Below are 18,976 nucleotides of genomic sequence, written 5' to 3'. Positions count from 1 at the left end.
CCTTCATTAAGTTATAGGTGGTTTTAGCTCTTCCAATCTCGCAATCGTCCACTTTGTCTGCCACACTACATTAATAGCCTGTTAGCTTTACAATAATGTGAATGTCAACAGCATAGAGGAATAATTCAAACCCACATGAGTTAAAGTAAGCGAACTGGAACATGCAAAAATTGAACAGCATGGGCAAGAGAAAACATTCTCAGACAGTGCCATGCTGGAAGTGCCTGGCCGAAGTGAAGGGAGGAGAAAATATCTGAAAGGATTACTTTGAAAGAAAATTATCTAAACAGGGTGAAGCTACTTCCTTTAAGCGCAAGGCAGACAATCTGGGCATCGGAGTCTGATGACAGATGGTGTCAAGCTCTGAGAGGTCTAATGAAACCAAAGCCACGGAGATGATAGAATTGGCAAAGTAACAGGTGGTTTAAGGCGGACAGAACGGTCAGTTCAGTAACTTCGTCCAGAACTTCGCCCAGAGTAGACCCCGCAAGGATCTATAATGCTGTTGGGTATTTGGGAGATCTGAACTAGGTTGTTGTATATTGTTATAAAATGGCGCTTGTGTGTTTGGAAATGTATTTCTAAGAGATTTTATCTTAGAATTAAATAACTTTAGAATAATTTGAAGATTTTGCTTTCCAAATTGCTTTTTTCTATAGGTAGTTGAATTTATCCCATTCTGCTTTCACCATGGTACCCTGGTCTTTTCTCGGCTGCATTCCATTGCTCAGAGTGAGTGTTTTCATGCCATCAGTTCTTTGGAAACCGCAGGAGGGGCAACAGTGTTTTTTGCTAGTTTTAGAAATAGCTAAACGATCAACCGACAAGCTCATTATGGGCCAGATGTAGCAAAGGGTTTTACCCATTCTGTGTCTATGGGAAAATGTGTTTGTACATATGGCCCTATGTCTTGATATTCTAGCAAAGGAATCGAAGGATCAGTGTTTATATGCTAGCCTACAGTTAAGACCTATTTAGCTGCATTCAACAAGGGTTACCAGAAGCTATGCTCATGACCCAAGGCCCTTTTAGCTTTATAAATAATCCTCCGAGCTCTTTTCTGATGGCTCACAGATGCACAATGCATGGTTCTCCTCATCCAGAGGTGGTGATACTTACTGTGACCAGATTTTGAGAAGCAAAAACCGGGACAGACCAGACATAAAAAGGAGGGAGGGAACATAAAAAGGAGGGAGGGAGAGAGAACACACATATTTACAAGGTACACTTACATACCTTTAGCTACAGCAAGACTTCTAACCTCTACCCTGAGTCCTGCCCACCTCTGTTTCCACTCTGCTGCAGCATGCATGTAGCCAATGTCTTCCTGCGCTGCCTGAAACAGGTAAATTATTTAACAAAAGCATACCTTTCAATTCTCCTTTGCAGCATCAATTGACCTTTGTCCCAAGAAACCGGGACATGTTTTTACATTTTTAAATTAAGTAAAGCCCTTTGAAAATCGCCACTGTCCGGGGAACTCTGGGACGTCTGGTCACCCTAGTGATACTTCAATAGCTGATTTATGCATCATGCATTGCAGTGTGTGTATGAATAGATGCAGTTTCACAGGCAGATACAAACCATCTATGGACAGAGGTATAGTAAGGTAGAACCACCATATATTTTGACCAGTGTCCAAAAAATAATATACTATACTAAGGAGCCACAGAAACCCAACCTTTGTAGGCACAGAAGGAGCAATAAAGTGTCCTCGGTTTATGCCAAAGTAAGGGGCTCAATACAGTTTTTCACTTAGTAGATGTTTTTTAAAATTATTTATTTAGTGTAATATTTCAATCAGAAACGTTTCACAGAGCATTGTTGACCGTACGCACGGATCAATGAGGGGGGGGCGAGCCACATCGTTTAGTTTAAGTAACAGGTATGTGATTTTAGTTGCCTCTCTACTAATGGGATACAAGGGCATTAAGTTAATATACTTACAACAAAACCTGAGAATACTTATTTTTATTCGAGTTGAAAACTGCATCTCTTTGGGCTGCTTTGAATAATAAGATCCAAAGATAATTCTCCTAAGTATCCCCCAGTATCTTTGTAAAACACTGGATAGCAGTGTTTTCTAGTCTTGCTGAATAGAAGGGGAACTCGTTACTCCTCAAGCTACATAAAGTCTAATCTGCAAGACCTTTAGGAAATTATTGAAAACCTGGCTGTTTCCTTTGTACCTTTAGCTACCCCTTTTTTCCGTCACTGAATGTTGCTTGTAACTTGGTTTCTTTAAGCATCATGACACTGTTGCCTCGGTGAAAGTTATGCTAAATAAAACACTAACCTGACTTAATGCTGTCCAGCTCAAGGATCCCATAAGATCAAGCATCAACCTCTTCCCACTTCTCGATGCTCTGTGTGCGGGTACAATGCACTGTAGGCATTGGTAGATGATATAAACTAATTGTTCTTAGATTACAGAGAAATATAGTATAGTCTTCTTGTTCATTTGAAGACACTGAGTTAATCTCCATTGAGCAAAGGGTCTTTGAAGTAGATCAAGACATTTAATTCCCTGTACTCTGAAATTATCTCAAAAGATATCAAAAATTACTCAGTGGAACATTAGCGGGTAATGCTTCAGTTTCGGTATAATAAACCCCCACTCTAGTATGGAAGCGCCTGAGTATTAATGCTGATTGAGGTGGGTGAGTTGAATGCAAGGGTTTAAGAAAATGCATATGTCTAAGAACCAGGAAACCTATTAACACCCACCCTTAAAGAACTCCTGGATAAGTGCTCTCAACTAGTGCTAAAGTGACAATAGTACAGTTTGGTTCTCCTATTAAAAGAATTCCGTCCTCTGTCTCAGGATAGAAATGTAACCCAGTGTCTGTTTTTCTACCAGATAAATACCACATAGACTCTTCCTTTGTCATTTCAAGGGCTTTTATAAATGTACTGAAAAAGAATAATTCTCAGAAGTTAATGATAAGCGTCTGGTGCACCACAGGTTTTGTCTTGAGTTTAGCAAAAACCTCTGGCCAACATCTCGAGGCTGCCTTCTGGAGTCATTGTTTTCATCTTCTGTTTATCGTGAAGGAGGTTTCCTTATTGAACTTTGACGGGAGAAAGTGCAGGTATCAGCTAATTCTGGGCTCATTGTTACTCTATTTAAGGTTTGAACACGCCCAGAATTGACAAGGATTGGATCTTTTCTAGATCAACATGCTAGTAGAATAGTCCCTCATGTTAAGCTGGGAATTCACATGTGGGAAAAATAAAAAAAAGGTACCTGCTATGTCCTTTAGCAGTGCCCTTTAAATGGGGATTTTTAAGTCAGTTGAGCTCACTTTTACCGATAGCTACCTTTCCCTCAATTATCAATCCCTCTTATTTCACTTTATTACTGCATTAGGTAATTCATAGACTGTCCTCCCATTACTCTGCTTTTTTTCATCCACTTTAACTGATCTAAGTGATTTTCTTGCCTGCATGTTTGAGGCTTGGGAGTTGCTCTGGTTTACATACTAGGTAGTGTACTTTTTTCATTTTTAAATGGACATAGGAAAAAGTTTCTCATTTGTTTAATAAAACTTGGATGTTTGTAATGAATTCCTTAATGTGCATTCTCATGCTGAGTGATCGCATGTTTGCATTGTCTTTGGTACTGAATTCTAACTTGTAGCTCCTTTTTAAGGGCTTTGACTTTTCTAAATCCACGTCATAATTTTCAGCCAATTTTACTAACTTTTCATAGGTCAGTTCTGCACGTTGTGTAGCATCTTTACACATGAAACGCAATTCATCTTCAGTGTGTGCTTCCAATTGTTCCATCTCAGATGTTCCCTCTATTAACTCATTTAATTCTCATTTTAATCTGGGAACATTCACTATTCTGTCTCTCTCTTTGGGGTCTGTTCTGTTCGAATACTACTACTTGTTGAACCTGTTGCTCCTTTTTGGCTCACAGTGCACTCAGTTAACTGTTGCGCTGAAAAACCTTTCAAACTAGTATTGCTTCTCTAGGTCATACTTTGTGGGGTATTGCAATGCACACTGGCAATCTGATCTGGTGTAGGCATGTTAGGAAATGGAGTTCCCTGCTGACACTTTACATCTACTATAGGTCCTGCTTGATTTAATATCTGGTTAGGGTCTGCAGTTTGTGTATGAGCCATGGTTGGGACAAACAAAGCCATTCTTTCCATCTCCAAATTGTTTAAATATATTGATCTCTTCATATCACATGAAATCACACGAGTAAAGCAAGTAAATTACAGAGCTGGCTAGAAGATAGGGTCTCATTTACCAAAAGGGAGCATAATTGGTTGATCCTTAACTCCTACAAAACGTTTAAAGAATCACTACTGATGGCTGGCTCCTACTCACGGAAAATCAAGCAATCCTTTCTCAGACTTAGGCTGGGTGAAGTCCCAACATTATACCTCATGCCAAAATGGAAGAAGGAGCGGAAAGTAGGCTCCCAGGAGTGCCGTCTTTGTCATCTAGCAGATGAAAACTTGGTGCATGTGGTCTGCATTTGTCCAGCTTTGGCGGTTGAAAGGAGACTCTTACTGAAAAAAGAATTAAACGATTTAAGAATTAGATCCTGCAGACATGCATTAATTGCAGCTTTTAACCCTTGAAATACAATATTGAACATTAGGCTGGTTAAATTTGTGGAAATTTTCTCGCTCAAAATCACAGCCTCTCGAAATAACCAAGTCATAGGGAGGTCGGAAATGATAACAAAATCCCTATAACCTACTCTGACCATCTTAAAGAAGGGAAGGCTTCTAGGTAGTTCATTTGGGTTGCTTAGCATGTGCTGCAATAAAGTCTGGTACTAACCATCAGACTTGAGTAGGTGTAAATAAAATCGATAGAAGGTCTCTTCCCACCTTGTCTTATGTTTACTAATGCCTCATTGGTCTATTACGGCTCTCTTTTAAAATTTCTATGTGGAAGGACATTTTATATATCATTTCATTTTAAACACAGGACTTTTTTTCTTTTTTCGCTTTATTTGCCTTATCTAGACAAAGATTGTTCTGTTGCCCTAATATTATTAATGCCTTATAGCACTAAGTAAGATCTTTTTTTAAATTTTTATGTGGAAGGAAATCTTATATACCATTTCATTCTAAACTCAAGATCTGTAATTGCTTTATTACACTAAAATTGCTGTTAAGTTTTTATGTGGAAGGAAAAGTTTATGGCTTTAATTAACTAATTAAAAACGTGTTTACGTACATGGAGACATCTCTGCAGATACGGGGTTTGTTGTTTGGGTATTACTTCCAGGGTTACCTGAAACATATAATGGAACCACTGGACCTGCATTCTCAGGAACTGTTAATGCATCGGGTCCTGTCAAATTTGTCTGATTGTGTGGGATTGTTAATCCAGCACTTTGACATGTTAAAACTGACTGAAGGTCTGCCCTGATTGACTCGAGGTAATATTAGGTGTTGTCTGCACTGGTGTATACATTGGCATAGTCTGATTCTCACTAAAGTTTGGCACAGGTGTAGGCACAGTAGGTTTAGACACCTTTTTAGTCCACATGAGGGTTTGGCATTTCCTGATTAGTAACTGGGCTTGTAATGTGCTATGCTGTGCTAACGTCCGGATCTGGTGGATCAATCATGGGCACTTGAGTCATTGATTTTATAGGTGTTCTTGGAGCAACCTGAATCGGGCTTTGTGAAACTGGAGCTTGTCGACGCATTTAGGGCTACATTCTGCACTACTCCTTCAACTTCATGGTATGGCAGGGACGATTCATTAAAAGCTGATTTATTAACTCATCTTCTGAGTCACTTTCAAGTCTAGCTGTCTTTTTACCCTCATCCGCTGTCTGCTCTGCCTTAGCTCTGTTTCTTTCTCATTTTAGGTTTTGTACTCCCATTACCTTCCTCTGATACCTGAAAACATTCTTACTCCATCTAATATCTCAGCTCCCCACATTTTCTGTTCTGCATCCCATCTAGCTTCTGCTAATGTTTTAACTGATTTCTTCATTCTACTCTCAAATTTTGTTGTTTCTTTTTGTCTGGCAACAGGTTTTCAAATAGCAAGGGCTTCAGATTGTGCGGGTCTTGGAGGAGGTTTTAATTCTCACAGTACTCTTCTCAGATTTTCTAGAATTATCAAATTAAGAGTTTCATACAAGGAAAAGCTAATGAACCTTCTTTCTCAGTGACCTTGCACAACTATTTGACCCAAATGCATGCTGAAACTCCTTTTGCCTCTGACACTTCATATGTTAGTGTTCCTTCTGGTGCTACCTGTTCACCCGCTCTGACTGGAATAAACACTTCTCCTCTCATCACACCTCTTTAAAGCCTTGAAAAATTTCATTTTCACACAAATCTGATCGATAACACGATGTTCAATGAAAGCAGGAAGTAAATTCAATCCCACAATCCTTGTAAAGCAGTTCTCAACCAATGGCAATGCAGTACTGTCCACCAATATGAGCGTGGCCTCCTCACCAAAGGACCTATCCCAGCGCGGTACAAATGATGTCACACTCACATCATTGAGCAGCTGCAGTTGCTTCACAATTCTCTCACACAATTACTCACCCATACATTAATGTTAAATTTTGCCAGCAAATCAAAAAACAAAAACTGTCTGCACACTACAGTTAGGGTTCTAGCACTTACTTTACGGCTACTCTTCCGACTATGACTTTCTCAATTACACACGAGTGAAACTTGACCAGCAATTCTCAACCTGGTTGATATGGATCCTCCCTGTGCACTAAGGATTCACCTATTACCAACCAACAACTCTCACTCACTCAAGAAAAACTAATGGCACTGTCAGTGATGCCTCATGAAACGTGCCTCACTGAACTAAATGAACCAAGTGTCTTCTACACTTGTGCGTTATCCCGAAATCGTAGGCCTCAACGGACCCATCAACAACAACCGTGAACAATTGTTGAGCACAAAGCCTCACAATCACTTTGAGTATGACGACTGTGCAGAACACTTCACAGCATCACACTTCACTGCAATCTGTAGCAAAAAGCATTGAAAGCACAAATCCCTACTTATACTTATGCAGCGCAACACTTGTAAACACAATGCTGGAATTTCATCACCCTCTCGAACTAGCCTTAGAATAAATTACAGGGTGGGCAAATTTTGAACTAAACAATAACATGTGCCTCATACTGAACAAAAAATATGGTTGCCTCTCTTATGGGACCTAACCATCTTCTGCTACTAAATTTGTTAATGTTTTTTCTCATCTCACACATGAATAGAAACACTTGAGGGATCTTTTGGCCAAGTAAGGAGTGTGGTTTACCATAACAATCAATTCAAACCCACCCAACACATTTAAACACCATGATCAATGTGGCCCTGGAAGAAAAAGTCCAATCAATAAAGGTTTTAAGGCTTTATTTCACATCCACAAAGTTAAAGTCACATAAACTGTGTGCAATATCAAATTGTAAAGATAAGTCAGCACCATTGGTTGCCCAAAACAGCGAAACAAGTTTCATCTAATTAGCATCTACACAATTAAGCATTCAAGAAGAATAATACATATCATTAAAGAGATTATTTGCGCTACAGATCTCAAATCAGACTGTTAGCATTTGTCAAATTAAATTAAACAGAGATCACAAATTGGGGTTGGACATAGGTTGTCCCTACAACTAACCAAATTAGGACATGCATGTGTGGGAACAGATTAACACATGCAGACAAAAATAATTTGGAAAATATTCACTCTCGGTCTAAAAGAAACTAACTAGAAAAATAAAATAGGTGAGTGTTAGCATGCTAGCTTCTATTCTAGAAAAAAGGGCATGTCAAGGGAAATAGCATCAACAGGGAGATATGCTTCTCATAAGGTCAGCATTTAAGGATTCTTCATCAGCAAAGCATGTAGATCATCAGCAGAGTCCGTTAGAAGCATCATCAGGAAAGTGCAGAACACAAGCTGCACAAAGTCAACATTTCTTGACGATAACTAACTGAAACTTACAAAGTCCAATCTCTATATTAAAAAGAACAATAGTTCTGATTTGTCAGTTCAGTGGTCCCACATCACGTAATAGGGACTATGTCCAATCAGAATTACAATACGAATTGAAGTTGAAACAGTTCAACATTTTCTCAGATTTGATCTGAAGTCCTCTCCTCTTTCTGTGTAAATCCAACAGTCAATTACAATTTTAATGGCAGTTGCAACAATATGAATTATTCCCAGGGTATACAATGGACTCTTCATCTTCCCATGTAAAACCAATAGAAACAATTTATTTCATGTTTAGTCCACAGGTCTAAATGTTTCAGAACCAAGGTCATTTAGATGCAGGTCTCTGTATAATTGAACAAAGAACCCATTGCTACTCATGAGAATGAAACCTAATGGAAAAGTTCATGTTAAAGAAAGACCAATGAGTCATCGCTTTTATGACTGAAAATACGAGTTCTACATGCCTAGGAATGCTAACGCAAGAAATATAAATGCATTCATATATTCGTTTATAAACACACCTAATATTCAGACTTATAATTTCAACATTAATAATATATCATCAGACAGCATAGAAAAGACAGAAAATTGTAAACTGGTTAAGACATCACGTTAGATATGACAAAGACGTGCATTTATTTTTATGTGCAGGTCTATTTAAACTCATAAATCACACTCTAAACACTATAATGATTAATTTTGTTTCAATACTAGCAGTTACTCTAATGCTTAAAATATACTTTGACATCATTTAAATCACGTTAGCACATTGTTTACTCAAGTGGGCACAATTGTGACCGAAACAGATGAAAGCGGAACATTTTTAAAATACGTGTCAGTGCGGCTTTCTATGTCAGGCTTTAAAACATGAAACAAAATGTCACCTTCTGCTGAATGGGTCTATAAAAGCATTACTAAAATGTATGCTCCAACAATACATCTGTCTGTTTAAACAAGACATCAGCAGAGCATTTAAAGACCATAAATAAATAAATAAATAAAAAAATACCAGCACATCCATCAAATTCTCATAGCTCAGCTGACCTGGAATAGACCATATTGTCACATGTACAGGAGTGTGTCAATGAGCATCGGTATTGCCATTTGCAGGGGTGTGGAATTTATTAAAATATCTACTTGTCCAGGGGACAGGTTGCTTCTCAAATCTACTTGTCCTGTAAAAAGATCTACTTGTCCCTTTGGTGCCATGTAGTGTGGCGACAAATTATGGCAGCAATTAATAGCCTCTCTGATTATGCCAGGGCTACTACCATAGTAGGGATTGAATACTTGGAGTTTCAATCCCTACTGTAGCAGTTTCCTTATTTTGCCACCTTTCTGCAGATCTGCATACTGGGGCTGAAGGAAGCAGTAAGCAATAGTTCCAGGGCTGGAATGCCTTTGAGTCTGCAAACCTACTAACCTGCATGTTTTAAAGATTTTTACCAGCTTCTCTCTTAATATTTTCCCATAATAAGAAAGGTTGGACATTTACTCCTGACAATGGCAGAATTAGAACTTCTTCCAGGGTTGGGAAGAAAGTGGCTGGAGGGAAAATGAACTTGCAAATGCTCAATAGATTTTCACATGAGCAAATCTACATATCGTATTTACCCATGCTAAAATAAAGTTCACAAATATTTTATAGGGGTACGACATATACCATGGGTGCACTTTTGTGACTTTCTTTAAGAATTTGGGGCCACAAGTAGGTAGGCTCAGATTTGTGACCTGCAAATTGCGAGTCGCAAATCCGAATGTAGGATGGTGTCCTTGACACCATCTGTGATTCGCAAGGGCTTCGCAAATGCCCACATCATGAATAATCATGAGGTGGGTCGCAATTTGCGACTCCCTAGCGAATGGTGGCCTGCTGGAGACAGCAGACCACCATGTCTGTGACTGCTTTTCAATAAAGCAGGTTTTTTTTTTTTTTTTGTAATGCAGCCCGTTTTCCTTAAAGGAAAACGAGATGCATAACAAAAACGAAAAATGAAACGTTTTCGTTTCATTTTTTCAGAGCAGGCAGTGGTCCGCAGCCTGTTGAGGTAATGTGTTTCCAAAAGATAATGCTGTTCGAACTTGTATTTATGGTTCATTATTTGAAAGCCTTCATTATTAGGGTGCGTGCTGTAAATAAATGTTTTAAGGTCACACTTCACTACTGACGTTGGTTCCAGTACAAAAAAAAAAAACGTGTACACACATGTTTGAAAAGTTTAGGCTAAGAGGCTAAGTATAATGCTCCCAGAATGCTCTCTGATTATATGCAAATGAAGTGTCATTTAGTAAAATGTGTTGATGCATTTGCATATAATCAGAGAGCATTCTGGGAGCATTATACTTAGCCTCTTAGCCTAAACTTTTCAAACGTGTGTACACGTTTTGGACTTGTTGGACATTTACTCCTGACAATGGCAGAATTAGAACTTCTTCCAGGGTTGGGAAGAAAGTGGCTGGAGGGAAAATGAACTTGCAAATGCTCAATAGATTTTCACATGAGCAAATCTACATATCGTATTTACCCATGCTAAAATAAAGTTCACAAATATTTTATAGGGGTACGACATATACCATGGGTGCACTTTTGTGACTTTCTTTAAGAATTTGGGGCCACAAGTAGGTAGGCTCAGATTTGTGACCTGCAAATTGTGAGTCGCAAATCCGAATGTAGGATGGTGTCCTTGACACCATCTGTGATTCGCAAGGGCTTCGCAAATGCCCACATCATGAATAATCATGAGGTGGGTCGCAATTTGCAACTCCCTCGCGAATGGTGGCCTGCTGGAGACAGCAGACCACCATGTCTGTGACTGCTTTTCAATAAAGCAGGTTTTTTTGTTTTTTTTTGTAATGCAGCCCGTTTTCCTTAAAGGAAAACGAGATGCATAACAAAAACGAAAAATGAAACGTTTTCGTTTCATTTTTTCAGAGCAGGCAGTGGTCCGCACTTTATTGTTGTGGGAGCTACCAGGCCCTCAACATTGTAACAAACATTGTCAAAACCCCCCAAAAAGTTTTTGAACTCTTAAAGCACACGTTGCCACCAGCGGCATAACAAAGGCCCCGCAGCCGCCCTCCAGGGGGCCCCTTCAGCACAGCACCTGCCCTGAGTGAGTCTGGAGAGGGGGCTCCTCCATGTTCTTTGCAAAGGGGCACCCTCCAGTTTTGTTACGTTACTGATTGCCACTGTAGTTCCTGACACTGAAAAAAACTACTTTGTGTGGCAATATGCTCCTTGTGGAAGAGCAGAATGCGATCACTCACAGTAAAGCCAGCCGAAAGAGAGAGAAATAGAAGTTTAATAAAAACAAAATGTCTTTGTTAACACCAGACCTAATTAGGGACCAAGACCCACATGTAGGTAGCTTTTTGCATGTCGCAAACAGCAACTTTCGCTGTTTGCGATGTGCAAAAAGCACATTGCGATGCACAAACCCAGTTTTGTGATTCAGTAACCTGGTTACCGAATCACAAAACGGGTTTGCGACTCACAATTAGTAAGGGGTGTTCCCTTCCTAATTGCAACTCGCAGTGCAATGTAGGATTGTTTTGTGACCGCGAACGCGGGCGCAAACCAATCGCAGTTTGCATCCATTTCAAATGGGTGCTAACACTTTCGCAAAAGGGAAGGGATCCCCATGGGACCCCTTCCCCCATTGTGAATGTCACTGTAAACGTTTTTTTATGTATGTATTAAACTTTGCAAAGAATAACAAATACAGACACCATACATACATTTCGTCTCAGGCATAATATCCATACATGTGACCGCACCAGACGCCAGTAATCAGCACCGGTAATTCAGAGCGCAGATTGTGGGAGGTTTTAAGCAGCCTTGTCTTCAGGTGCTTGAGGACAATAGGTTTGGGGCCTTTGGTATCTTATTCAAAAACGCTGTTTGGCTGCATCCCATTAGAAAGGGCAAGGAAACATATTTTACTTAGTAAATATAAAGCAGTACAACAAATGTACCTTGTACTGCTGATCCAGTCATCTTTTTATAGTTCCATTGTATACCCTCTGCTGGTGCCATTCTTGCAACACGCTTTCCCCATCATATCGTGAAATATTTTAAAGTGAAAGCAACCGACTTTAAAACAAAGGCTGCTTATTTTGGTGAAACCTCCACGACTCAAATGGTACTGTGTATTTTTGGTTGCATTTGAAATATTTCCACTTCCTCGATTTATTGCGGAGAATAAAATACAGAAACATATATTATAGGTTGGGAGAATTTGTTTACTTGTGTTGCTTGATTCAACAGATGGACCGCTGGAACACTGCTTGTTAGATTTAAGTGCTCTCTATAATGCTCTTTAAGAGCCCTACAATTGGGGTTTCTAGTGTATTTTCGCTTCCAATTTTTAGGTGTAAAGTGAGGCGTGATTCTACATTGAACGTGAACACTTCTTTCATTGTCCCAATGCACTGTGTATTCAGGGTTTCAGATGCATGAAGGTTTACATAGTTACTAGTTTTGTGGCTTTTCAGTGCAGTTTCTTGTTATTAGTAGGACTTTTCACATTGTTAGCTGCCATTCTGCTATTTCATGTCCTGTGCGTTATACGTCCTCTTAATGCGTTGTCACTAGTTTCACCATGTTGTCTCCCTACCTGCTACTTTGGGTCGTGTTTTTGTGGGTGGCACTAGATTGTTTTGGCAGTGGAATGTCTCCCATTGCATCCATCTACACGTACCTGCTGCTTTGGATCGGGTCAGAAAGAATCAAAGCACTGCTTCCTTGCACTATGGCACATCAAGTGCCTAACACTTGAAATAATGTGTCTGTAACTTACTAAGAGACTGAGGCTTTGTAGTGTAACCATCTTATATGGCCACATGAAGATCTTCGGGTTCACTGGTGGGTAAGAAGAATGGACAGCAGATGAAACTTGAGTTTGCTGAGGTTAGCAGCGAGTGCTGAAGCATCCCTGAAGATAACATTGGAGTACATAATGGTGGTTTCCCAAGGCAGTTGTCCACCCAGGTAACAATAGTTGGGCTAAACTTGTTGGTTTGTACAAGTAAAGTGCGCAGTTTTATTGGGTATTTTCAGTTACAGGCAATTCTTAATGTGTTTTTTCACTTCAGTAATACCGTTACCCACCCTCACTCCAGTGAATATTCACTGCCAGCCGTTTCTTCTCACTGTTTCTGTGGGGTGATAGATTCCAGTAGCTCTTGCCACTTGCTTGTATTCGGTGGCTATTCCCCTGTGGTACCCTAAAACATCCATTCCTCACAGTGTTTCCTTAAAGGCTTCTGATAGGCTCTTGGCCACTCCTCACGCATTCTGTCTATACCCATCAAGTAGATCGACTACCTGTGGCTTTCAATCGATTAGGTAAACCAGTTGGCTGTACTCTTGAAACTCCATCTTCACTGGAAGATAGGGCTCTTGGGGCTGAGGTTCTAAGCAATCCACCTGTACGCAAGGAGGAGGTTCGTCATTGGCTTGGGATGGAAGTAAGGGTATGGATCCTGTCCTCCTCACTAAGCCACCATGTCTTCTCTCCTTGTTTGGCAGAGAATGTTTACTTCCATGGGCACCACTACCAAGGCCCTAAGCCTTCACTGTTTGCCCTGTAAGAGGGTGGTCCAGAGATTTCACTTTAACGCTGCTTTCTCTTAGTGATGCTCCGTAAAGCTTACCCTATAATATTTAAAGTGAAAGTCCATTAGAGCATGGTCTGCTTAACGTACTCAGTATTGTCCGCAGAAACTTCTACCCACCTTGCATCTCAAGGGAGCAGAACCCATCAGCACACAATAGCATAGCTACAAACGCTATTAGGCTGCCAGATAGCTTACTGGTGGAAGTGCAGATTTGAAACACATTTTCCCTCATCCTTGTGATGTCTAATCTGGGAAGACATTATGCCTTTCATTCGGAGTTGTTTACTCCTTGCCAGTCCCCAAAAAGAAATCAGCTTGTTTGTTTATTGAATTACATGTATCACAATCTTTCCCATGTCTAGGTACGTTGCTGTTGTACCCGTTACTTTCTGCTGCTATCCAAACATACATTTTTACTGTTCTTATGTCTAGTCCTGCTTTTGTCTGAAACTTTGTAAAGCACGAAGAGTATATAGTTAAGAGAGAAGTGTTGTGGAGTACTTCTTCATTGTCTTGAGTATGGTTCCAGAACAGCGACTACTCTAGCACATGTGCTAAAATGGACTGCAGACAGGCCTACACTGCGAGATTGTTTAACAATGTTTTTGGCAATGGAAAACACAGCGAGTTAAGTCCGTACTTAAAGGACGGTATTCAAACTGCCACTCACCTTTACCTGTCGGGTATTTTCATTTTACATTGTCTGTAGGTCTCTGTCGTTTCCTAAATACCAGCAGTTGTGAGCATTCAGCCAGGTTATTAGTAGCAGAAAGTAGTAAGTGTATTCCCCACCAACTTCTGCTACAATGATTGACATTGGAGGAGTAGTGTTGCAATTATTTTTAGAAAACATCTGCATTTTAGTCAAATAAGAAAAGTTGACTGCCTGTGCCACTGTGAGTTGGACTGTAGGTGATGAGTTCATGAAACAAAAAATCCAAAGAGAGACAGTTTATTACTGACTGTGAAACATGTTCTTTTCCATAGACCTTGAGGGAATAAAACCAGGGAGATGCTACAGAGCTGGTTGGTGAATGATGTGGACATCTTGATTTCCAGTAAAAACACTTTCCGTGGTTCCTGTAAGTGGCTCCCTTTTGTAAGACACAAGTTACAAACTGCAGAAAAGAACTCCAGCATTTCAAGAGGGATGCTTCGAAATGGAGTTTTAAAATAGCTTCTTTCTCACTGTTAATTCTTCCACTCCTGTTTCTTAGATGTGACCACAGATCTAGTCTCACGAGGATTCATACTTATGTAAAGGCTCAATCTTCTGCTAATAAAAGTTAACTGTAACTTTGGTTGGTAAATAAATAATATTTAAAAACAAATTATCTAATCCAGTCCTACTAATATGCCATACTTCAGCAACTGCACCCTCTTTTCCAAATTCATATGGTCACACAGCTCTTCTCAGGTATTATATTCACCTTTTTTAGGTCAAGCCTAGGCCGCGCACATGCGCTGTCTGCAAGACATGCTGTAGTCAATCTATGGGATTTTAACGATGCCCACTATTGCCATTCGTTCTTTGTTGTGCTTGTCTTAAATGCTTCCTTTTTGTTGGTGCATTTGTCTAAATGTTCCTCCCTCTGTGTGCTTAGTTCCCTCCTAGGCTGTTTCACTAAGAAAACATTTTTGTTGGCCATCACACTACGTCACGCTTCATCCTATTAGAGCGTGTGATGGCCCCTCCTCTGTTTCGATTTTGCCTTTAATCCCAGCCGCAAACATTTTGGTTGGCCATCACACTACATCACGCTTCCTCCTGTTGAAGCTTGTGATGACCCCTCCTCCCATCTGGTTTTGATTACCTTTGTGCTAATTTCACTGCATTGGAATTCTCTTTACTGGTGAGTATCCACTCCACACTGTCACAAAAATGTCAGGTAAGCAAGGTCCTTTGACGAGTCTTATTCCTGTGTTTGACAATGTATGCAGCGCGAGCATGACCTTCTCGTTAACTTTACCAAACTGGTGCACCCTTCCTGCTGGGGGTTCACTTCACACAGACATCAAAACGAAACACGGAGAGTATTCACACTTCTAATGTTGATTCGTGAGAACTGATGAAGGGTGATACCCTGAAGCTGGTCCCAGGATGCTTGTTTCCTGTCCAGGGAGGACTTCACCTGGAAGTTCGGGCTGAAACGTTCCCACAGGGAACAGGGTCAAGACTATTTTTTGCGTATGGCTAGGTCCAAACTGGGGTGGCATGGTGAGCAAAAGAATTGGTGGATTAAACCCAGATCTGTGACTAGGGGTGAATGTTTGATTGGTTTTGCATTCTGTCCATCTGTGTTTGTTTGTATTGGAGGCTGCAGCATATTTCTTCATGTTGCAGCTGCCAATTAGATTGTTCGATCTTGTGGGCCAGACTAATCAGAATGCAGGTTTCACCATTTTTTTCCCTGTGGCTGAACAGGATTACACTAATTACAAAAAGCACACTTTTGGAGTAAAGATCTGGCTTTCTGCCAAATTTGGTGTAATTCTGTTCAGCCATTTTTGAAGTTCCTTAATACAGGTGACTTCTAACATTTCTAGTCACCTGTAACAAGGAAGTGACATAGCTTCTCAGCTGTAATGAGTTATAACAATTATCTTCTGATGTCAGTGCCTTCTGCCAGAGACGGGGGGAAAGACATGTCACGTACAGAATTAAAGCTGTGGTTTTAACAAGTTAGATGGGAAGCTCATTTCCCTTTTTGTGATATCTTTTTCTAAAAATAAAGTGTTGATAAGAAAGAGATTTATCGCAACCTGCTCAATTTTTAAACACTATAGGGCTGTATAAGAAACCTAGAATCTGAGTTTTTCCACATATTGAGGTACAGTATTTTTTTTTTTTAATCTCATTTACATTAACCTGATTCTAATATCTTTTTGCAAAAATCATTAAATGTTTTTTGGTCTGTTTACTTTCACAATACCGATTTTGATTTTATTCTTCTTTTCTGCAAAGAATGTGAAAGAGCAAGTCACCGAGTATTTAGGCAATTTGAGGAAAGGGTGATAGTGTGGCCCTGTGTTATAATGAATAAAATACCCTCTGCCGTATGTTAAAAGGATATTGCAAGTCACCTCAGCATTCCATGACCTTATAAAGGAACTCTGCCTTTCTCTGTTTTTCTAGATGATCATGCAGCTCTTGGTGATTTTCACTGTCTTTATGTACAGCAGGATTTTTTATCCAATGTATTTGTTATTGTTCAGGCAATCTTCTAATGTGGCTTTCAACTTTTGATGCAAGAGATGAAGTTGTGCCAAATTTGGCATTCACTTGGCGTAGTTAGCAAACGTCTTGCATGCCAACTTTTCTGAACCTCCATACTGGGGACAAAAGTTAAAGGGAGACGACAGGTTCTGCACACTTTACCACTGCTAATCGGTGCTAAAGTGCAAGTGTCCCCTACAGAAATTGTACTGTTGAATGGTTTATCCATTATTGGCATATTTGATTTAATGGTAAGTCCCTAGTAAAGTGCACTAGAGGTGCCCAGGGCCTCTAAATCAAACGCTGCTAGTGGGCCTGCAGCACTGATTGTGCCCCCCACATGAGTCGTCCTGTGAACATGGCTTAGACCTGCCACTGCAGTGTCTGTGTGTGCAGTTTTAAACTGCCAGTTCAACTGGGCAAGTGTACCCACTTGCTAGGCCTAACCCTTCCCTTTTTATACATGTATGGTACCCATAAGGTACACCCTAGGTAGCCCCATGGGCAGGGTGCAGTGTATGTTAAAGGTGGGACATGTACTGATGTGTATTACATGTCCTAACAGTGAAATACTGCCAAATTTGGGTTTCACTGTTGCAAGGCCTCTCTCTCGCAGGTTAACATTGGGGCTGCCTTTAAATATTCTTAAAGTTCACTTTCCCTTTGAGAGCAGATAGAAATGTGGAGATTTGTGTCTCTGAACTCACAATTTAAAAATGCAGCTTTTGGTAATATTGGGTTTTAGATTGTCAGTTTGAAAATGCCACTTTTAGAAAGTGGGCATTTTCTTTCCTGCTTGTGTATTCCACGTCTGGGTCAGACTCAAAGTTCAGCTGTTGAGAATTCCCTCTAGACAGTGACACAAAGGGAGCTGGGGTGTAGCCTGCATACCCTTATGGGCCATCTGGGCTAGAGTGGAGGGAGGAGTGGTCCCTTACACCTGGAAGGGCTGTGCCTGCCATCACACAATGCAGTCTCCGACCCCCTGGTGTGTATCTGGGGCAATGCCTGAGCAAGGCAGGATAGTGTCAGCAACAGAGACTTTCCTTTGAAGTTTGCCTACTTCAAAGGCAGAAATGGATATAAGTAGTGGACCCCAAACATTTAGAATCTTTCTCGATCAAGAGTAACCTTTGCCAAGGAGAAGAGCTGGAAGAGAAGCACTACCCCTTTGCTGTGTGTGCTTTGCTGGGATGGCCTGCAGTTGCTGCTTCTGCCTTAAAAGAAAGCAAATGGTGAACTTTGCTGTGCATTCTGCTTGAGAGAGTTCTCCAAGGGTTGGAATAGAGCTTGCCTCCTCTTGGAAGTCTGAAGGATAACAAAGACTTCTGTTTCATCTGCCTGCAGCACTAGGAACTGTGTGTTCTGTGCTGTTCAAGAAGAAAAACCACTGCAACGCCGCAGGCCTGCACCGTAACCTGACACCGCACTGAGCCGTACCCACCCACTTCACACCTCAACCCTGGTCTCACCGATGCTGCCATCTGATGCCGCCACCAAGCCGCTGCTTTCCCCGTGGCCTGTGGGCCTGCACGCCGGCATCGCCTTGCTCACACCGCAGCCTGGGCATCCCTCACGACAACGCTCCTGCTGACACCGCCGCCACTGCCTGCAGATTGGCCTGTGGACACCACTAGTGAGGTACACAAAGCACCGTCCCGCACCGCGGCCCTGGTCCGCCAATGCCAGCACCATAGACTTGTGTCATCACCAGGCGTCCCTGTCTGCAAGGCGACCCGTGGACACTGCACAGAGCCCGCCATGCCGCGGCCAGCCAGAACTGTTGGATTTGTTGTTCATGACGCCGTGATAGCCTCAGACGGAGCTATTGACTTCAGGGAACTGTCTTTTTAAGTAATTCTTGCAAAATTTGTATCTTATTTATTGTATATTGGATTTTTATGGTATTTGGTCCTGTTTTATATAGATAAATAATGGCTATTTTTTTGTACATCTGGTGTGGTGTCCTTTTGTAGTGTTTTCACTGTATTACTGTGTGTTATGTGCAAATGCTTTACACATTGCTCCAAACTACCAAGGGGGTGAGCAGGGGTTATCTGTACGGGTATCGCCCTTATCCTGACCAGAGTGAGGGTCCCTAATTGGACAGGGTGCAGACTGACTGCCAACTATGGACCCCATTTCTAACGGTGTGCAGAATCTAGAAAGGGTAGTACTGTC

General features: G+C 40.9%; 1 protein-coding gene across 5 annotated transcripts in view; it reads left to right on the top strand.

Moving 5' to 3' along the window:
- The window catches only part of DISP1 (dispatched RND transporter family member 1), a 499,375-nt gene that overhangs the window by 413,522 nt on the left and 66,877 nt on the right, over positions 1–18,976 (top strand). The window lies entirely within an intron of this gene.

Source organism: Pleurodeles waltl, chromosome 5, assembly GCF_031143425.1.
Source record: "Pleurodeles waltl isolate 20211129_DDA chromosome 5, aPleWal1.hap1.20221129, whole genome shotgun sequence".
Classification (NCBI taxonomy): Eukaryota; Metazoa; Chordata; class Amphibia; order Caudata; family Salamandridae; genus Pleurodeles; species Pleurodeles waltl.
Note: the sequence above shows the minus strand (reverse complement) of the source record. Positions and strands in the feature narration are given on the sequence as shown.